At 46.3% G+C, this 22,947-nt stretch overlaps 1 long non-coding RNA gene across 3 annotated transcripts in view; it reads left to right on the forward strand.

The window, feature by feature from the left end:
- LOC115086834 overlaps nt 1-17,163 on the forward strand; it is a 34,229-nt gene extending 17,066 nt beyond the window's left edge. For all 3 annotated transcript variants that reach the window (XR_003855344.1, XR_003855345.1, XR_003855346.1), the window contains 2 exons: nt 16,020-16,067; nt 16,649-17,163. This is a non-coding gene — a long non-coding RNA (uncharacterized LOC115086834). The remainder of the gene's footprint in view (nt 1-16,019; nt 16,068-16,648) is intronic.
- The last annotated feature ends 5,784 nt before the right edge of the window (nt 17,164-22,947 follow it).

The following is a 22,947-nucleotide window of genomic DNA, read 5'->3' on the forward strand; positions in this document are numbered from 1 at the left end:
CAACCCAAGGGGAAAAGGGGTTGGTACAGGTGAATGTCCAGTCCAGTCTCTGCACCGTCTGCTCCACCAGCTGGTGAGAACTTACAGACGTCGGTATTGGACCAACAGAGCTAAAAATAACGGAGCAGGCTTCGGGAGGCGGAGCAGCGTTGGCAAGCACGTAACTGGTCACTGTCCCCGGTCTCACTCATTTAATTTGGCTTTTACTCTCATTGCCAAGATCCTTTCATCTCATATTTAATTCCAGCTAGCTGCTCCCCTGCCAGCAGCTTCAGAAGCGCTACTGCCATCTTTTTCCTTGTCAGGGTAGTGAGCTTTGCCACTCTAGACAAAACAAACACAAAACATCTCAGCTCTGCTGCCCATTGCTGATAGTTTCACTTCTGCCTACTGGGCCTCTCGAGCCAGCTCTTTCCCTCCGTCTCAGAGCAGTGGGACTGAGTGCACAAGGGTGCAGAGAAGTGGAGCAGTTCATGCATGGCAGTAGAGAGTGAAAACGCATGCATGCCTGTTGCCATCTGTCTAAAAACTACATCTGGTGGAAGTACTAGGCAGCTCCCCCAAATCTGTGGTGCATTAGGTAGAAGCCTAGTGCTTTGGCCCTGGCAGTTGGGCAAGCAGAGCAAGGTCATGAGCAACTGCCTGTCACCGTGGAGCCCTGCAGCCCATCTCACAGCCAAGGAGTTCCATGACCTCTGGATTCAAACCAATCAACTGATTTCGCAGGCTGCCACTCAAGCCAAGAAATACGCAGATATCAAATGCTAACCAGCACCACAGCTCAAAGAGAGCGATCTATTATGGCTACATCTCCAAGTTCCTTTACTTCACTTGGCACAACGATTCATTGGACCATACCCCATCCAATGGCGAGTGGGCCCTGTCACATTCCAGCTGAAATGTCCCAATACATTAAGAATCCATAACGTATTTCACGTCTCCTTACTGAAACCACTGAACCTTTCCTGGCCCTTCAGGAAGCCTCCCACACCTAAGGATGGGATGGTGGAAGAATACACACAGTTTGAGGTAGAAGAAATCTTGGATTCATGTAGACCATGTAACAGATTACCTAATTGCTTGCTAGCACTCTGGCTCAGAGGAGAATTCTTTGGAGCGTGCCACCAACCTTGAAGCACCACTTCTAGTAAAACAGTTCCAGAGAGAATTTCCCTCCAAACCTAAGCCATGGACCCTAAGGAGGGGGCTTAGGAGGGGGGTACTGTATTGTTTGCAGGCTTGTGGGCTGCTCCTGTGAGCCGGATAACTCACCCAACACCGCCAAGCCAGTCCAGCACCACTACTCCATGTAGGCAAGAACGCCTCTGCACCATGAGGCTGGGAATGTCACCACCTTTGCCAGTAGGGCCTTCCTCTAGGTGTATGTGGTGCACAGCAACCCATGAAGGCCCAGTGGTAGGAACAAACTTTCCCGGTGCCCTCCGATGACATCACATGACTGGATATTTAAACCCTGGACATGCAACATAGAATTTCCTCAGTAACGGGTCAACTGCCTATGCAGTGGTGAGTTGCTGCTCCTTTGTGCCTTCAGCCTTGACTTCAGCCTTGTCTTCACCTCTTGAGCTTGCCCAGCATTGCCTTCACATCTCCAGCCTTGCCTTTGCCTTTCCAGCCTTGTCTTCACCCCTCCAGCTTTACCCAGCTATCAATGCTACCTTTGTATGGATTTCCGGTATTGACCTTAGCCTGGACTCTCATGACTCCTGCTTGCTGCCTGCCTTCAACCTCAGCCTCACACCACATCTAATCTTCTGCCTGTGTCCCAGAGACTGCCACCTAAGACCCGCCTGCCCCTGGAACCCAAGGGCTCAACCCAAGGGGAAAGGTGTTGGTAGAGGTGAGGGTCCAGTCCAGTCTCTGCACCGTCTGCTCTGCCAATTGGCAGTGAAAACCTACTGACATTGGTATTGGATCCACAGAGCTAGAAGAAAGAAGCAGAGCAGCGTTGGCAAGCACAAAACTGGCCATTGTCCCCAGGTCTCACTTATTTAATTTGGCTTTTACTCTCATTACCAAGACCCTTGCATCTCATATTTAATTCCAACTAGCTGCTCCCTGCTCTCTCCCAGCTGCCCGCAGCTTCAGCAGCACTGCTGCCAACTTTTTCTTTGCTGGGGCGGTGAGCATTGCCGCTCTAGAAAAATAAACACAAAGCATCTCAGCTCAGCTCTGCTGCCCACTGCTGACAGCTTCACTTCTACCCACTGGACCTCTCAAACCAGTTCCCTCCCTCTGACAGTGGGACCCAGTGCATGAGGGTGCAGAGAAGTGGAGCAGTGCGTGCAGGGAGTAGAGAGTGAAAACGCTTGCATGCCTGTTGCCGTATGTCTAAAAACTACATCTGGTGCAGTAGGCAGCCGCCCAGTGCTTCCATTGGCCCTGGCAGTTGGGCAAGCAGAGCAAGGTCCTGAGCAACTGACATCTTTGCCAGGATCTCGGGGAGCTGCTCCTGCCCAGTGATTAACTGCTCCAAGTTAGCCCCTCCCTCTCAGTTGCCTTTGGATGCTGACCAGCATCTGATTCAGGTGCTCCAGGGCTGCCAACACAGATTCAGAGCTGTGTCCATTTGGAGGAGCCACAGCCTCCATTGCTGCAGGTATAACCTGATCAGATGGCGGGAACTGCTCCAAAGAAAGAAGCACATAAGGATCCTTGTTCTCATGTCCCAGGAACAAAAAAGAGGACAGTCCAAAAAGGTGAGGATCACCACAATGGAGGTACACTAAATGGGGGAGAAAGGTTGGGTGAGGAATAGCCACTGGCTCTATGGTAGTCCTTGGCCAGCAGTGGCCAATAATGGCAGTCTTCCCTGGTTGGTCAATGTGCACAGGTGGTGATGGTGGTCTCTGGCTCATGGTGGCTGCTGGTGGTGGTGGAGGTGGGCCTGGAGAAGCTTCATCCTTGGAGGTGGAGGAGGAGCGGATGGTATCTGAAAAGAGAAAGATGAAAGCCACTGTGAGCAATAGTTAGGGGAAACCTGTGATATCTTCCCCCAAAGTATGGGATTGATCTAGCAGAAGCTATGTGGCAAGGGGTTAATGAAGAAGCACTAGGGTTACGTGCTGTGAGTGTTGGTTCCAACGCATAAGCATAAGGTGTAAGATCACAAGACTTCTAAAAGGCTGAGTGAGCAGCATGGACAAAGCTCAGCCAAAGTGGAGGCTGCCTCAGAATCTTTAGTGGTTGCGGTGATTATAAATTCACTTTGATCTGACCTTCTAGGAGTGGTGATAACTTGGTTTAATGCTTACACAACCCACAATAAGCAGTAAGTTTCATCAATGCGTATTTAAAACTCACTGATTATGCTTCAGTTGCTCTTCTTGCATCAAACCCCCATGATGCCAGGCCTTTGGCCAAGGTGTGAGCATAATACCTATGCATTGAATGCCTCCCACAAAGGTGGGAAGCACAGAAGAGCAGTAATGGCTAGTGCATCGAAGCTGCACCTAGACAAAAATAATGATACCTGTCAGCTAAGACTATTGTGTACATACCAGAATCATGCTGCTCAGCCTGCAATTGGCCGAGATACTCACTCTCATGAAAGCGCAGGTGGTGTGTTTTTCTCAATTCTTCAATCTTAAAAGACTGAAACACAGGAAAAAAAACCATCAGAGAAGGAACACATTCCCATCTATTCTGCCCAGTTTTCTTCTGGCTGGATAGCCAGGACCCTCTGTTGATCTATGCCTTTCCTTCCCTTCTTCACAACATTAGAACCTCTTGTCCTTCTGCCTTGCTTGAAGTCTTTTCCCAGTGCTGTCTCTAGCTCTTCCTGTTGGAGCTCATTCCATACACCCCCGAGTCTAACTCCCGGAAGGCTCTTACCTCTCAGGAATAGGAGTCCTGGGCGTTGAAGTGCCAGCCAGACCCTATCCCTGTCCTGGTTTCTTCTAGATCCCCAAACAGGGAAGAAGCAGCCCTCCTTGTCCACAATTAGGTGGGCCAGGAGGTGAACATCACCAGGACTATGCAGTCCTAAGCAGGGATTTTTTCTGGAAGACCCCAAGCATAGTTGGAAGGTGATGATGTAGGTACAGAAGATATGTGCACAAATACTTAGGGGGTGCTATGCGTACCTGTGGTACATCCTATATGCTGCGTGCAATGACAGGACCTTGTGTAGAATTCATGAGACTACATGTGTTTCTAAATTGGTTTCGCGAGTTGCCTGCATCAAGGTGTTGTGGAGCGCTAGGAGAGCGATCCCACTCCTGGGAGATGTGTGTGCCCTTGGGCCGCGGCTCGATGCCAGAGGGGTCTGGAGAGGTGCTGCGGGAGGCGTGGCATGCCCGAGCATGGGCTGGACGGGAGCAGGGCTGGAGTGAAGACTGGCTGACAGGCCCTCCTCTGGACCAGCGCGCTTCGGAAGACCCAACAATGCAATGTTGGTCTTGTGAACAGTCCTCCGACCGTTCCCAGCCCTTTCGGACCTGCCGCAGGGTACGGCACGAAGCGGCAGGCCAGATGGAGGCCAGGACAGTGAAGACTGGAACATGGATTCAGACGAGACTCAGGAACGACGTAGACTCAGGCGTTGACGTGGACTCAGGAATGAGGTGCTGGATGCAAAGACGTGGACTCAGGACGAGGTGCTGGATGCATAGATGTGGAGACAGGAACGAGGTATGATGCATACAGGAGACTCAAGGGCGAGGTACGAGACTGGCAACATGAAGCGCCCTACACAGCCCTCCCGTGGGGCTGGTCACGGACCACGACAGGGGTTGCCGCAGGATACCAGGCTTTCAGAAGATTCAGGAACAAGGTAAGGCATTCTCACGGACTTAGAAACGAGGTGCATGGCTTGCATCACGAAGCGCCCTACACAGCCCCGCCCCGTGGGGCTGGTCACGGACCACGACATGGCTTGCCGCGAGGCACCAGGACATTTTCAAGATACAGGAACGAAGTGCTAGCTTTCAGAAGATTCAGGAACAAGGTAAGGCTTTCTCACGGACTTAGAAACGAGGTGCATGGCTTGCATCACGAAGCGCCCTACTCAGCCCCGCCCCGTGGGACTGGTCACGGACCACGACATGGCTTGCCGCGAGGCACCAGGACATTAACCAAAGCAGGAACAAGGTGCTAGCTTACAGGAGATTCAAGAACGAGGTACTTAGCTTTCAGGTGAATACAGGAACAAGGTTTGCATCATCAGGCTGGAAACATCAGGAGAGGAACATCAGGACTGGAACATAGATACTCAGGGCTGGAACATGGACATCAGGAACATCAGGACTGGATCAAGAGACAGACCTTGGGACTGGAACGACAGGCAGACATCAGGACTGGACGAGGAGCTCCAACAGAGAACATGAAACAGAGGACCTTGCAGAAGTGCTGGAACACGGACGACTTCCTGGAGCGAAGGATCTCAGGAGTGACCAACTCCTTGCGAAGGCAAAGACACAGTGAAAGCTGAGCCCTTTAGTAGAGCTGAGGTGGACAACGCCCAGGGAGGGGTCAGCAGGGGGCCACACCTGGCTGGCCCTTGAAGAGAAGCAGAGAGGAGCGCGCTCGCGCCCTAGGAGGCTGGAGAGAAGAGCTGGAAGCTGGTGGCGTCCTCAGCCACGTGGAGGGCCCAAGGAAGCCGCGGAGCAGCCCTGGACTGGAGCTGGGTGAAGGCAGTTCAGTGGAGCAGCTCCCAGCTGCATGGACAGAAACAGAGAAGGTAAGGCTAGCTGCAGGCACCGGCAGAGAGAAGTGCTGGCTGCAGAGGACACGGGGGAAGGGCTGACTGCAGGAACGGCTCCATGCCGTGAAGACATCCCCAGGAGCAGAGGTAAGAGTGCAGGCACTGGCAGGGACGGCTTCCCAGCCAGGCAAGGACCCGGGCTTGAAGCAGGCACTGGGAGAGATGGTCTCGCTGCTGGCTAAAGGTCCCGGGATCGCAGCAGCACGTCGGGGAAAGGCAGGAACAGTAGCAGAGAAGCAGACCGCATAGCAAGAGCTGCGGGGACAGCCCCAGCTGATTCAGGGAGGAAGCAAGCAGAGTCAGCAGCCCGGCTGGCTGTGGCTGTGAGAGGTAAGAGTCTGCCCACGCTTCTTGCGGGCAGGAGCATAACACAAGGTTTTTTTATTTTTTTTTGGGGGGGGGGGGAGGTTGTTTGATCTACATCGGTAAGCAGACCTTTTGTGCGTGCAAGTTCTGCGCCCATCATTTCACATTACGTGGGGAGCTGTTGTTAGAAAGCCACCCTAGGGCCTGAAGTCCAATTTCTCACAGGTAACCTGGAGTTCTTGTAGTGGTCACTGAGGGCCGACTATTCCCCCAGGAGAGCCAGCAGAGCAGTTTAATCATCAGGCAAATGCCCACGGGTACTTTGTAACCACGTCCGATTTCAAATGGAAAATATGCTCATGTCGGTGGATAGTTTGCAGTTAAAAAAAAGTGCCCTGGACTCTTTTCCCCCAATAATGGTTAATTTGGAATAGTCAAAACTCACATCCCCTGCCCTTGCCTGGTGTATTTGTGTCACCTCATGAAAGATCAAGTTTGATAAGATTTCCCCTTTGGGAACCTATGTCCTTTGGGCTCCCATAATCTGCTCGTGTCAAGGTATTGCAATATGGGTCTAATGTACTGATCTGCAGTAACGCATGTGCGCGCCGCATACTTTCACACGTTTCTGCACACACAGATCGGATGCAGTGAGAATGAGCTGTCCATGGTAGCGGCTCATGCAAAAACAGCACACTGCTACTCCAGGAAAGTTAGCTGTGCCTCAAGAGGTGCAGCTTGCTTTCCACCAGGAGTATCATCCAAGTATGGGCCTGATTCACTAAGGCTTTTCTCCCATTTTATGTCTACAGGAAAAATGCTTAGTAAATGAGGCCCTATGGTGCCTGGGCGCTCCTGGCTGCCATGTTAAAAGGGGGTCAAAAAATCCCTGGTGGTCCCTCTCCCACCCACCTGGCACGTTCATATTTAAAATTGTTCCTTGCAATAAAGCTCTGACCCCCCCCCCCCAGCTCCCTCCCTCCCAGTGACCACCCCTGCTCTCAGCCTCCATACCCTGCTTCCATTAAAAATATTTCAAACCCCCCCCCCCCCCCACTGCCGGACCTGCCCAGCTTACCCTCCCATGCAGAGGAAAGGAGAGACTTGGGGGTCAGCCAGGAGCAAGTGAGGATTTCCCCTGCCCCCTTTGCATCCCTGGACTTTTGGGTTGAGCTGGGAGGGTCTGGGGGATAGAGGGCAACCCCAAGGGGTGTTTTGAAATCCTTATAATGGGGGCAGGGTTTGGAGGCCGGGAATAGGACTATTAAGCGGGGATGGGGACTGGGTTTAAGTGTGGGGGGGAAAGATTTTGAATATGTGTCTGGGTGGGGGGGGGGGGGCTAAGAACTTTACTCCCCAAACCAAAAGGCCACATGGGATTTTTGGCAGGGAGGTTGGGGGGTGGGGGGTGGGGACTTACTACAGAGGCTTGCGGGCCGCCATTGCACCTTGCTGCGGCTGGGAACCTGCACCTTTTCTGCCCATAGCAATGTGAGTGGAAGAAACTCTGTGGGGATTTTATTAAACTGCAGTAGGGAGTCTGGTGATGATAAAACAGAGCCAGAGCGCACTGTTTGACTGTGGCTTTGTTTCGTCCTGATTCCATCGCTTTGCCCGATGAAATTAAGATGAACTCTGCAGTTACCTGCCTCCAGTTTTGTGGAATTGGTACTAAATCCGCTCGCTTCCAGTTCTTTGGGGACCCCCCCCCCCCTCCCCGCTCCGTTCTCTCTAACGACAAACCCTTCATAGCCGTGAGGAGTGCGCCAGCGTTTCCTTCAGCTGTTTTGTCAGGGTCCCTTTGCCTTGTTTGCTCTCATCTTTGTAAGTACTTCCTCCCCTATAAATGGGTTTCTGATCGTTTCATAACCATTTAAGCCTCTGTAACCCGCCTCAGGCCCAGCGCCTTCCCTTTCTTCTGCTGGTACCCGAGCAAAAGAAATTGCTTAAGATTTCTGCCTCCTGGTGCCTCCCCCCTTGCTAACCTCACTTTCTCCTTTTGCCTTTATTTCCTCATTGGTTTTATGTCTCTCTCATATATCTAATGAAGGTTTTATTGCATCCTTTTTATTGACTGCGCAGTTTTCCCCCTGCGTAGGCCATTGCTCATCCAGCCGCTTCCCCTACCTCCCTTTGTTTTTTTGTTTTTTTTCCCTAATAATTCTGCCTGCATGCTGTGTGGCTTTTGTACTTGTAAATGCTCGTCTTTTTCGCTCTTACCATTTCTGCTGCCTCCTTAGAGAATCAGCTTGGTCCGCTTCCTCTTCCCTTTACCGACTTGGGAGCCTTCCATAAGATGTTGGCTAGCTTAGGAGGTATTTAGCTCTTTATATGGAGATTTATTCCTGTGCATAATAATTGTTTTTTTTCACATCGCTGAATTTTATAGAAGAGGCCTAAATAGTGGCCTGAATGATCCCTACTAATGAAGCAACATCCCGGAAATGATAGGCACATTTTATAAAGCCTTCCTGCCTTGCATACCTCTCCCCAAGGCTAACAAGTTGTTCCCTAGGGAAAAGAAAAAACAAAGGACTTGGACTAGGAAAATCAACCTTTTATCTTGTAACTTTGTCTTGGGATAGAGAAGCTTCTCGTGTAATTTGAAACAATTTTCCATTTTGCACATGGCAGGATTTGCTGCAGGCTAGGATAAAGGCTTAACAGACTGTTAACAATGTGTAAATGCTCACCCGTGCATGCCAAAAAATACAATATCTCAAAAGCATACTCCACAGGCTTGGTAATCCTTGGATTCCATGTTGTGCTTGAGTGACTTTGCAGCATACAGAAAATGCAGTGTCAAATCCAAATATGTTCAGAGTTGTTTGGATTATTGATAATCATTTAACTAACAAAAGAAAAATGTAACGTTATTTAATTTCCAGAAAGGTGTTTTAGAATGAACTTTATTTTCTTTGCTGCTAAAGTAAAGTAAATATCTGTGATTGCTAATTAAGGATGAATTTAATTGCAAGTCAAGACAATAATTATTTACATTACAGTCCATTTTACTGGAAAAATCTGCTATAGAGGTTTTATGAATAAGATCAGCATAATGTTTAAAAGCAACAGTAGATATCCTGTATGGATGTACAAGTGGAAGTATCTAATCAGCATATTCGTGCAGCTATCCACTTAGAGGGCAATATTCAGCCCCTGTGAAGCTCTAAACTTATCTGGCTAACATAGCTGGGATATTCAGCAGTGTGGCAGTGTTCCTGAATATACTCAGCTATCTTAAAGTTAGCTGGATAAGTTTATCCAGTCCTTTGGCCTGACCAGAGTTAGCTGGATAAGTTATCTGGCTGATTCTGAATATTGGAATTAGCTGGAAAACTTATCCGGCTATCCGGCTAACTCAACTCTTCCCTGTTACGCCCATTCCCCACCCCTGACTTATATGGCTAAGTGGTGCTTGCTGACCATAACTAGATATACAGCAACACCACTTAGCTGGGTAAATTGGACTTATCCAGCTAAGTACCATTTTAAATATTGGGCCTTTAATATCTAGTAAATTCTGAAAAAAAAAGTTGAGTACTGTGTTCACTAGCCATGGTCTTGAAGATCACGTTGTGCTGTGAGCGACGCAAGATGTAGTTTGCTTTGCTCCGATTCCACACCACCGCCTCAGCATTTAAAACTGGCTACAACTCGGCTTAGAGGGGGCTAGTGTTGGCGGAATTACCTTGCAGTGCGCTTATCTTGGGTGAGTCGGCCAGAGTGGCAAAAAAGGATAAGGACAAAGAACGTTCTAAACTAAGTCAAGGAAAAATGGTGGAGGCCCGACACTTTCCAGAGAAAGATGCCCTGCATGAATCAGCGATCAGTGAAATTAAAGTTGTCCTGGTTGAAGTGTTCGAACCAGAGTTTTAAAAAAAATGTGGAGAAACTGGAGGAGGTTACCAAACAAATGATGGTGAATGAATTGCGGTTTTCAGCTGTGAAGTAGCGGATCTCTGAAAATCAAGATGCCCTCCAGGCTCTACAGGGGACATCGCTGAATTAAAATCAGTGACACAGTGGCATGATGAGCAGTTAGAAGATCTAGAAAATAGATCCCGCTGCAATAATCTTCACTTTGTTGGCTTTTTGGAGTCGATTGGGGACAAGGACTTGGCGCCCTTTTTGGAGTCATGGATACCTACGGAGCTTGGTCTACTGGAATCGTGGGGCCCATTGGGAATTGAAAGAGCACATCGCCTGGGAGCCAAGAGAGAACGGGCAGACTGGCCGCATGTAGTCATCGTGAAAATATTGGATTTTGCCTATAAAGCTGCAATTCTTCAAGCTTTACGCTCCGGGAAAATACTACAGTAGGGTAATCATAAAGTTTTGGTTTTCCAGGATTATTCCATTAAGTTAGCTGCGCAGTGGAAAGAATTTGCTTCAGCGTGCTCTACTCTACATGGATTGGGAGTGCAATTTGCTTTGTTATACCCAGCGAAGTTGCGGTCATTCTCCCGGAGGTGGTCAAGTGGATTCATACAGCAGGAGAGGCGACGAAGTTGATGGATGAACTGAAGAAGGAAGAATTTTAGACCTACTTGAACTCAGTTCCTGGATGGTAATTTCTTTGTGCATAATTGTTATTCAGATTGGGCATGAATCGGGCATACTGCTTTTAGGTCCTGAGTTGGTGGTTCACTTGTTTATTGCTCACATCCTGACCCTGGAATGTTTTTTCTTTTTATACCGCATTTTTATATGTACTATATGATGTCCTTTTCATTGTATCTATACTTAGCACTATGTCCTGATGGGGGGCTTTTGGTGAGGAGGTAGGATCTTTTGTACTAGACATGATCTTGACCTATGTGGGATTTTATTGCAAGGGGTAAGGGGGGAGGGTTCTGGGATATTGGGGGGAGGGGTTGTATGGGACAGATCGGGTTGGCTAGTTCACAGTAGGTGGTCAGTGCTGTTCATCATATTGGTTTATTTTTTACTGACCCTATGCTAGGTGATTCCGTGGAAGTCTCTGCTGGGAGGACTTCTGTGGTGGTTTAAGCTTTTACCTGCTACGCACTTCCTGGTTGGCTGTAATGACTAAAACTGGTATCTTGGAATGTTTATGGGATTAATTCCCCGGTCAAGATTCTCTCTGCGCTCAACAAAATATCTACAGACATTGCTTTTCTGCAAGAAACCCATTTAAGTGATGTAAGGCACAAAAAAACTACAGAAAGGCTGGGTGGGAGATGTGCGATTTGCTTTTGCTTCTTCTAAGAAAGCTGGGGTGGCAATCTTAATAAGGAAAAGTCTGCCTTTGGTGATTAAGCAGGAGATTCGGGATCCAGAAGGGCATTATATCATTTTGATTGCAGAGCTTCATCAACAACCTATAGCTCTCTGTAATCTTTATGTTCCGAATCATTACAATCATTCTTTTTTTTTAAATATCAATAAATTCTTGTTGCCTAACTTCGAGCATTGGTTATTTGGGGGATTTTAATTTCATACATGATCCAGATTTAGACAAATCGCACCCTGTTCAAGGTGATATATGGCATGCTTCATGGGAGATCTCACTTTTAAATGCTAATCTCCATGTAGTCGATACCTGGAGAGTTTAAAATCCCTGCGGGAAAGACTTTACCCATCTTCCTAGAGCACATGCTACCTTCTCTCGTATCAATTATTATTTTGACCTCGGTCATATGTTTCTCTCGTGCAGGGATTGGTGAAATTAAGGTCTCTGATCATGCCCCTATCTGGCTTACTTTTTGGCTCCCAGGAGATAAGAGGGAAGGGAAATTTTGGAAATTCCTGTACTTCTTGGCTCACTATTTCATGACTTTTTAAAAACCAAATGGGGAGATTTTCTTACTAATAACAAGGAACATTTACATGAGCCCGTTTTGTTGTAATATGCTACAAAAGCAGTTTTACAGGGGGGACATTGCTTTTCTTATTAAACATAGGAAAGTTTTAGATAGGCAAATTTTGGATTTGGATTTGGAATGTCGATTAAGGAAGCAAAAACTGCTTTTTTCCAAAGTAAATGGCTAAAAATAAGGATGAATATTTAGCTATCTAAGTTGCACTGAATTCGGCCTTACACCAGAGGGGCGTAAAGAGTGTTCGGTATTACCAGTTTAAACTATACCAATACAGCAATAAAGTGGGCAAGTTGGTGGCAAATCTGATTAAAACCACTTCGGGGGTCCCATTTTATCCCTACTTTAAAGAATACTCGGGGGTCCCATTTTATCCCTACTTTAAAGAATACTCGGGGACAAGGGATTCACTGGAATGCTGGGATTTTGAACATTTTCGAAGAATTTTAGGGCCGATTATATTCCTTGGAGGGTTTTGACAAATCGCGATGCATGGAGTTTTTGGGTAAGTTATATTTTGGACCCTTTCAGGATTCTCAACTTGCTTTCCTGAACAAGCCCATTTCAGTGGAGGAGATACGGGTAGGGATACATAAAGCGACTTGGTTAAAAACACCTGGTCCAGAGCGCCGAATTTTATAAAAATTTACAGGAACAAATATCTCCCCTGTTAACTAAGGTTTTTGAGACTTTAATTCCTAAAGGTAAATGACCCATGAATGAGAATCGAGCTGCAATAACAGTTATCCCTAAACCTGAGAAAGATCTGATACTGGCCTCCTCTTATGGGCCAATCTCTTTGATCAATTTTGATCAAAAGCTTCGAGCTAAGATCATGGCAGAGAAGTTGGCATTGCATTTGTCAAATTATATTGAACAGAGTCAGATTGGGTTTTGTTTGGGAGAGATATGCCTTGGCAAATATTCGGACCCTTACTGTGGCTATAATCTCTTGTAAAAAAAAAAAACTATACTCCTTTCATGATGATTGGTTTTGATGCTGAAAAAGCATTTGATAGGGTGGAATGGCCTTATCTCTTCTGTGTTATGGAGAGTATGGGTTTACATGGCTTCTTTACTAAAGTTGTTAGATTACTGTAATATAACCCACAAGCAGTGATCTTGGTGAATGGGATGTGTTCTGGGGCAATTAATATAGGTAGGGGTACTAGGCAGGGTTGCCCCTTGCCTTTGTTATTGTTTTTGTTAGCTCTAGAGCCACTTTTGCAAACACTGGGGTAGATTTTAAAAGAAGCGCGATCAGCCTACTTTTGCTTGCGCATCAGACTCAAGCAAAAGTACGCTGGATTTTAGTAGATACGCGCGGAGCCGCGCGTATCCACTAAAATCCTGGATCGGCGTGCGCAAGGCTATCGATTTTGTATAGCCTGCGCGCGCCGAGCCGCGCTGCCTCCCCCCGTTCCCTCCAAGGCCGCTCCGAAATCGGAGCGGCCTCGGAGGGAACTTTCCTTTGCCCTCCCCTCACCTTACCCTCCCTTCCCCTACCTAACCCACCCACCCGGCCCTGTCTACACCCCCCCCTTACCTTTGTCGGGGGATTTACGCCTCCCGGAGGGAGACGTAAATCCCCGCGCGCCAGCGGACCTGCTGCGCGCCGGGCCGCGACCTGGGGGCGGGTACGGAGGGCGCGGCCACGCCCCCGGGCCGTAGCCACGCCCCGTACCCGCCCCCAAAACGCTGCCGACACGCCCCCGCAACGCCGCGCGCTCAGGCCCCGCCCCCGACACGCCCCCCTCCGAGAACCCCGGGACGTACGCGAGTCCCGGGGCTCTGCGCGCGCCGGGAGGCCTATGTAAAATAGGCTTCCCGGCGCGCAGGGCCCTGCTCGCGTAAATCCGCCCGGTTTTGGGCGGATTTACGCGAGCAGGGCTCTGAAAATCCGCCCCACTTTGTTTAGATGAGATGGTGCTTGTGATCTGTCTAGGATCTCAAACTTTTAAATATGCTGCTTTTGTGGACGACTTATTGGTCTTTTTGACAGATCCATACTCCTCACAAACAAACACTTTACAGATTATATCTTGCCTTGGGGAATTTTGTTATTGTTTGTAAGGTTTTGGGTGGACCCTTGGACACTGTGGCAGCTGACCACGCCCACGGGGGGAAGTTCCGTGAGGGGCCACAGGTCAGGCTCAGCTTTGGGACACACAACACAGAGTTATATCTTTTATTAGACAGAGTTGAGAAGCCACCAGAGGGGCAGTAGTGAGTAGAGATGAAGCCCGGCTGGGCTAGGGTTCCTCAGGATACTGGAACAGCGATTCCCTCTATGGCTGTGCTGTAGTAGAGAAAACTGAGATAGTGAGTACAGTGGAGCATACACAGAGTTCTGGTATGGAGCCTCGTTGGTAAAGTTACTCACACAGCGGTTTCTCCCGGAAGGTGACACAGAAGCTGGAATAGAGGCAGGCCCTCGAGGAGCGAGTACCTGGTTCCAGGGAATAGCTCTGAGGAAATAAAGTTATTAACTCACTGATGATGTAGGCAGCGGTTTCTTCCAAGTAGAAGAGATAAGTTCAGGCAGTGAGTCAGGAAACATGGGCCCTCAAGGAGCGAGTACCGGTTCCTGATAGCAACCTGAAAGAAATGAGAGAGGCCCCCGAGGAGCGGTACCCCGTTAGGATAAAGTCCAAAAGTTGGAGAGACATGTTGGAAGCACAGTTTTTGCTCGTCCTTGTTTTGATTCTTGGTTCGGCGCTGGATCCTCCTGACTAAATTTGTTATCCTGGGCATTCTGCTACCAAGCACTTTGATTGTACATTTCAATATCTTTGCCCTCTTCTGGCCGAGCTATGGCTGTGGTTGTTTATTTATTATTGTGTTTTTTGCTAATGCCATGCACGCTCTTTTTCTGGCACATGTACTTCTTGCAGTTTCGATCTGGAGCATGACTATTTTATATTTTCTCCATGACTGGACATAAAAACATTAATTGTTAATTTACTGCTAGTTAAATCAAACTGTTAAATGTAACTGTTAAATGTAACCAAATACGTTCTCTGTTATTCAATGTTATTGTTCACATGTTACCATATTGTAATAAGTTAAATGTAACCAAATACGTTCTCTGTTATACAATGTTATTGTTCACATGTTACCATATTGTAATAAGTTGTTATATCTGTAAACCGGAATGAAGGCTTATAGCTAAATTTCGGTATAAAAAAGCGAATAAATAAAATAAATAAATATTTCTTTGTACTCTTTTCTTTGGCTTACTTCTTCTTAGATCTACTGCTTGCTATGGTTTAAATAAATGCCTTTCCCACATGCTCTGTTTTACTATAGTTTGGCAGGGGCAGCGGGCTAAGGTGCGCTTCACACAGCATGGCTGTGCCAGTCTAGGCTGGGAGATCTGGTTTACTCTGCACGGGGTTGAGTATTGTTCTGTTGTCTATATTTGGTATTTGGAAGTGCATTATCTTTTTTATTTATGTGTCATTCTGATGGATATCTTTGGGGAGGAATGTTTTGATTTTCAGTGGGGTGAGAGAGGGGGAAGATGTGGACTCTTGGTTTGGGGAGGTTTGTCTTCTCGGCTTCCTTTTCACGTAGGGCGGGTTTTTTTGGGTATAGGTAGTTGTATTATATAATTGGATCTATTTGAAGGATTGGGGTATCTGGGATGTTCTGGGTCCTCCCCTTGGGTCCTGATGGTTGTCCCATCAGAGAGGTTCTGGGCCGTTTACCTTGCAGACTCTTTTAGTGCTGCAAAGGGAGTTGGGTTCAACTGACCTACTACTTAGGGTTAGTTGGGGGTGGGGGCTTGTCTCGGGTTTCCCAGGTATTTTTTGGGTTAGTTGTGAGATATTTTATGGGTTTTAAAAAAAGGCATAACACTTCCAGGTTTACGCTGCAGCATGTTTCCCCTTTTGCATTTGTTGGTGACTTATGTATACTAGCTCGGATTTCTTGTTTCATAATAGGGGCCCTGACTATTGGTCAGTTATTTCCCACTCATAAACGTGCTTCTCCTGCTGCACTTTGCTTTTTGATGGTTGTTTCTCATGGTTGATGTTATTAACTATATTTCTTTAAATGTTCGAGGGATCTCATTACGTACCAAATGTAAACGCATTTTGCAGTTTGCTCGCAAGAATAAAGTGCATATTTTGTTCTTGCAGGAGACTCATCTCACACCCAAAGAGCATGAGAAGCTGAAAACAGGATGGGTGAGGCAATTATATTACTCTTCTTATAACTCCAGTTGCAGAGAAGCCTGTGTTTTAATAGACAAAAATTTGCCCTTGATAGTTAATAGATCTTACTCTGATGTTGAGGGACGATATGTTACACCAGACTGCTCATTATACTCTGAATAGTTTACTCTAGTTAATCTTTATGTTGGGAATCCTGGCCGTGGGCTGCCGCAGCCAGGTCCCCCTTCCCTTACCAGCAGACGCCGGCATCAGCTGCTGCCTTCCCCGCTCCGTTGCAGGCCGCCCTAGGGCCTTGCCATGGCGTCCTCCCCATGAGGGAGACGCTGCCAATCTCTTTGGGGACTCCGTCCCCTTAGGCATGTGCGTGCCCAAGCCCGACTCTTACAGGGGCCGTGGCAGGAAACCTCAGCCCAGCCCCAAATCGGACGTCATCAGCTAGGGCCTAATTAAGGCCACACCAGACACCCTTTCCTTGCCTTGGCAACAGGTCAACTCTTTCTGAGTAGCTAGTTGCTTGTTCCTGCTTGCTCCAGCCTTCGTTCCTGTGTTCCTGCTTGTACCAATCTCCCTTCCTGTGTTCATGCTTGTTCCAGTACCCGTTCCTGAATTCATGCTTCTGTGGTTCCGCTCCCTTTCCTGCTCCTGCCTTCACTTGTCTCCTCGGATCTGACTTTGGCCTGGTATCTGGATTCTCCTGTCTTCTGCCTGTCCTGACCTTTGGCATGTTCTCTGGCTTCCGCTTGTCTTCTGCCTGCCCCGACTTCTGGCCTGGTATATCGTGTTGCACCACTGCTACCCGCTTCGACTTCTGGACCATCTTCTTTCCTCTGGACCTCCACCAGCCTCGACTTGGACTGCCTTCTGGACTACCCTCTGCCAGCAGACCTCCGCCTAAGTCCTGCTGGCCCCGGCACCCAAGGGCTGAACCGGCGGAGAACGAGGGCTGGTAAAGGTGAAGCTTCTGACAGGTCTCCTGGTCCTGCACCGCGTCCCGGCTACGAGAGCCACTAGAGGGCCTTCCCTCGGTGGATCCACCAGCTCTCAAGCTGACTCAAGGGTCCATGTTTCCAACACTTTATGGACCTAATTCTGATCAGCCTGTGTGTTTTTTTTTTTTGTCACCTCACAAATAAAATTGCCTCTTTTGCTTTGCAAAATTATTTGTTGGCAGAGACTGGAATATTTGCCGAGACCCGGTCTTGATAAAACCTCTTCTAGTAAGTCTGGGCCCAGTAGTGGTTAATATCATTCTGAATTTATTCATATGTTAAGTTGGTTGATGTTTGGAGAAATATACATCCAGGAGAAAGAGACTATACTTACTACTCTCCTAGGCATTCTATGTTTAGCAGAGTTGATTATTGTATATGCTCCCCAATGCTTTCTGTAATATATCTAGTAGCATTATTCTTACTTGTACACTCTCGGACCATCACCCTATTCAGCTTGGTTTCGTTTTGACCCAAGCTAAATCCGAATTATCCCAAACAACTGAAAAGCAGGTTGTTAAAACAAACAAAAAACACACTTTGAAATGTCTATATGCCAATGCCAGAAGTCTAAGAAGTAAGATGGGAGAGTTAGAGTGTATAGCAGCAAATGATGAGATTGACATAATTGGCATCACAGCAACTTGGTGGAAGGAGGATAACCAATGGAACAGTGCTATATCAGGGTACAAATTATATCGCAATGATAGGGAGGATCAACTTGGCGGGGGTGTGGCACTTTATGTCCGGGAGGGTATAGAGTCCAACAGGCTAAAGATCATACAAGAGACTAAATGCTCAGTAGAATCTATATGGGTAGAAATCCCATATGTGTTGGGTAAGAGTATAGTGATAGGAGTATACTACCGTCCACCTGGACAAAATGGTCAGACAGATGATGAAATGCTAAGAGAAATCAGGGAAGCAAACCAATTTGGCAGTGCAATAATAATGGGAGATTTCAATTACCCCAATATTGACTGGGTAAATGTAACATCAGGACTTGCTAGAGATATAAAGTTCCTGGATGTAATAAATGATTGTTTCATGGAGCAATTTGTTCAGGAACCAACAAGAGAGGGAACTATTTTAGATTTAATTCTTAGTGGAACACAGGATTTGGTGAGCGAGGTAACGGTGGTGGGGCCACTTGGCAACAGTGATCATAACATGATCAAATTTAAACTAATAACTGGAAGGGGGACAATAAGTAAATCTGCAGCTCTAACACTAAACTTTCAAAATGGAAACTTTGATAAAATGAGGAAAATAGTCAGAAAAAAACTGAAAGGTGCAGCTGCAAAGGTTAAAAGTGTTCAACAGGCTTGGACATTGTTTAAAAATACAATCCTAGAGGCACAGTACATATGTATTCCATGCATTAAGAAAGGTGGAAGGAAGGCAAAACGATTACTGTCATGGTTAAAAGGTGAGGTGAAAGAGGCTATTTTAGCCAAAAAATCATCCTTCAAAAATTGGAAGAAGGATCCATCTGACGAAAATAGGATATAACATAAGCATTGTCAATTTAAGTGTAAAATATTGATAAAACAGGCGAAGAGAGAATTTGAAATGAAGTTGGCCATAGAGGCAAAAACTCATAATAAAAACTTTTTAAAATATATCCAAAGCAAGAAACCTGTGAGGGAGTTGGTTGGATCATTAGATGACCGAGGGGTTAAAGGGGCTCTTAGGGAAGATACGGCCATTGCATAAAGACTAAATGAATTCTTTGCTTCCGTGTTTACTAATAAGGATGTTGGGGAGATACCAGTTCCGGAGATGGTTTTCAGGGGTGATGAGTCAGACGAACTGAACAAAATCACTGTGAACCTGGAAGATGTAGTAGGCCAGATTGACAAACTAAAGAGTAGCAAGTCACCTGGACCGGATGGTATGCATCCTAGGGTACTAAATGAACTAAAAAATGAAATTTCTGACATATTAGTTAAAATTTGTAACCTATCATTAAAATCATCCATTGTACCCGAAGACTGGAGGGTGGCCAATGTAACCCCAATATTTAAAAAAGGCTCCAGGGGCGATCCGGGTAACTATAGACCAGTGAGCCTGACTTCAGTGCCAGGAAAAATAGTGGAAACTATCCTCAAGATCAAAATTGTAGAGCATATAGAAAGACATGATTTAATGGAACACAGTCAACACGGATTTACCCAAGGGAAGTCTTGCCTAACAAACCTGCTTCATTTTTTTTAAGGGGTTAATAAACATGTGGATAAAGGTGAACCGGTAGATGTAGTGTATTTGGATTTTCAGAAGGTGTTTGACAAAGTCCCTCCTGAGAGGCTTCTACAAAAACTAAAAAGTCATGGGATAGGAGGCGATGTCCTTTCGTGGATTACAAACTGGTTAAAAGACAGGAAACAGAGAGTAGGACTAAATGGTCAATTTTCTCAGTGGAAAAGGGTAAATGGTGGAGTGCCTCAGGGATCTGTACTTGGACCAGTGCTTTTCAATATATATATAAATGATCTGGAAAGGAATACGACGAGTGACGTTATCAAATTTCCGGATGATACAAAATTATTCAGAGTAGTTAAATCACAAGCAGACTGTGATACATTACAGGAGGACCTTGCAAGACCCGAAGATTGGGCATCCAAATGCAGATGAAATTTAATGTGGACAAGTGCAAGGTGTTGCATATAGGGAAAAATAACCCTTACTGTAGTTACACGATGTTAGGTTCCATATTAGGAGCTACCACCCAAGAAAGAGATCTAGGCGTCATAGTAGATAATACATTGAAATCGTCGGCTCAGTGTGCTGCAGCAGTCAAAAAAGCAAATAGAATGTTAGGAATTATTAGGAAGGGAATGGTTAATAAAATGGAAAATGTCATAATGCCTCTATATTGCTCCATGGTGAGACCACACCTTGAATACTGTGTACAATTCTGGTCGCCGTATCTCAAAAAAGATATAGTTGCAATGGAGAAGGTACAGAGAAGGGCAACCAAAACGATAAAGGGGATGGAACAGCTCCCCTATGAGGAAAGGCTGAAGAGGTTAGGGCTTTTCAGCTTGGAGAAGAGACGGCTGAGGGGGGATATAATAGAGGTCTTTAAGATCATGAGAGGTCTTGAACGAGTAGATGTGACTCGGTTATTTACACTTTCGAATAATAGAAGGACTAGGGGGCATTCCATGAAGTTAGCAAGTAGCACATTTAAGACTAATCGGAGAAAATTCTTTTTCACTCAACGCACAATAAAGCTCTGGAATTTGTTGCCAGAGGATGTGGTTAGTGCAGTTAGTGTAGCTGGGTTCAAAAAAGGTTTGGATAAGTTCTTGGAAGAGAAGTCCATTAACTGCTATTAATCAAGTTTACTTAGGGAATAGCCACTGCTATTAATTGCATCAGTAGCATGGGATCTTCTTGGTGTTTGGGTAATTGCCAGGTTCTTGTGGCCTGGTTTGGCCTCTTTTGGAAACAGGATGCTGGGCTTGATGGACCCTTGGTCTGACCCAGCATGGCAATTTCTTATGTTCTTAAGTGGTCCTATGTGGCGTTTAAACACTTCCCTCTTAGATGATAAGCATTTTCCTGTACTTCTAAAACAAGCCATCTCTGAATTCAATGAGTTTAACCCGGCTAAGGAGTTTACCCCTAGCCTTCGCTGGTCCGCCTTTAAGGCATTCTTGAGAGGCAAAATCATAAGTTATGTGAGTCACTTGCATAATATCCGCAAACAAAAGGTGGAGTCGTTGCTAGCCACCTTAGGCAGTTAGAGGGGCAACATAAGTACTGCTCCAGGGGAACTTATAAAAGATTGGAGAAAGTTCGGGGAGAGCTTAAAACATTTGAAATTGGAAAGATAGCATGTTCTTTGAAATTCTCTAAGCTGCAATTTTATAAGCATGGGGATAAACCCAGTTCGCTGCTTGCTAGATCCATTAGGAGGCGGGTTTGTAAATCTCATGTTGCTTTTACACGCAAGCGATCTGGTGAGCTTACGACCAAGTCTTTGGATCTAGAGCAACAGTTTGTTCAGTTTTTTTTCCAATCTCTATGCTAACCCTGGTTCCTCTCGATTAGAAGACATCTGTGGTTTTTTTCAGAACCTTGCGTTGCCTCAGTTACAGGTTGAGCAGCAGGAGAGACTTGGCACCCCCATTACTGCCAAGGAAATTCAGTTGACTGTTAAAGCCCTTCCGGGCAGTAAATGTTCGGGCCCAGATGGGTTCCACATAGAACTTTATAAGACTTTTTTACTGATATTCTCCTTTTTCTGCTTCCTTTATTTAATTAGGCAGGGGAGCTTGATCTCCTTTATCTTTAAGAAGGGGAGGGACACTACGTGTTGTGGCTCGTACCGACCCATTTCACTTCTGAACGCTGATATTAAGATACTACGTTTAGAAGCTGTACTCCCTACCCTGGTACATGGTGATCAAACTGGGTTTCTAAAGGAGAGAGTCTCCACAACTAACACTAGATGGCTTTTCAATATACCTCATCTGGCCAAGAAAGGGGACAAGCCGGCATAGATACTCTCTTTAGCACGGGAAAGGCCTTTGATAGGCTAGATTGATCTTTTTTATTTCAGAATATGGCTAATGCTGCTATACCTGATAGATATATAGGGTGGATCGAGCTATGTATAAGAGATCCAGGGCACGGTTATTGGTCAATGGTTCACTAACTTCTGCATTCTCTATAGAGTGGGGCAAATATCAAGGCTGCCTGCTGTCGCCCTTTCTTTTTGATCTTGCAATTGACCCTTTGGTTGCAGCTATTCGATAAATGTGGACATCCAAGGTATTATGTAGGGTGGCAGAGAGCATAAAATCTTGCTTTATGCAGATGATGTTTTGTTCTATTTGTCTGCCCCCTTAACCTCTGGGCCAGCTTTATTACATCTCCTTGCTCAATATGGGGCCCAATTGGACTATAAAGTTAATTTTAATAAATCTGAAATGTACCCTGTTGTTCCCAGAATGCCCATCCCAGACTGCTTCTCTAACTTTCAAGTGATTAAGGAAGGATTTATCTACTTGGGAATTTACTTCTCTAAAAACGTCAAAGATCTTTTCTCTAAGAAATATGCTGGGCTCTTTGGTGAAATAAAGGTGCAGCTCCAGTCGTGGGCTGATCTTCCTATCTCTTGGATGGGTAGAATTAATCTTCTAAAGATGAACATTCTGCCAAAACGTTTGCACCTTTTTCAGTATGTTCCCTGAGATATTCCTCAACAGACATTCTCTGACCTACATAGCTTAATGGGGAAATTCATATGGAATTATATGCCAGCCAGAATTAAACTGAGGAGTTTATGGTTGCCCAAACAGCAAGGGGGTATAGGTTTACCTAACCTATGTATTTATTACCGGGCATCCAGATTACGTTGCCTGCAGGTGTGGATCTATGGCCCAAATAACTCTTGGCTGTCTATGGAATGCAAGCAGTTGATATTATTACTCTGGCCATGCTTCCTTTTTTGCCCTCGAATCTATCACAATATCGCAAAGTTTGTAGGCAAAGTCCAATCTTGGCACATACATTGCGGGTTTGGAGGCAGGTTAAAAGATTTCTGGGATTAGCTACAGAAGAGCTGTCTCCTGTTTCTCCCATATATGGCAATTCTATTTTATTCGACTGTACCTTCTCTCCAGTTTTTAAAGGATGGTGACGGCAGAGGTTGATAACTCTAGCTCAACTATGGGATGTGGACTCGGGATGTATCCTTTTCAGTACTTAGTGGAGGATTTTGACATCTGTCCTGAGTCACGAGCTCAGTATTTACAGTTGCGTCAGGCGCTGAGTAGCTGATTTGATGTTGAGAGCCCCTTGTGGCCTTTAACAGGCATGGAGAGGTTTATTAGTGACCCACAAGCTCGCGTGTGGGGCGCTGCCTTAATCTATCGGGGTACTCTGACTGA

This window comes from Rhinatrema bivittatum, chromosome 3, assembly GCF_901001135.1.
Source record: "Rhinatrema bivittatum chromosome 3, aRhiBiv1.1, whole genome shotgun sequence".
NCBI lineage: Eukaryota > Metazoa > Chordata > Amphibia > Gymnophiona > Rhinatrematidae > Rhinatrema > Rhinatrema bivittatum.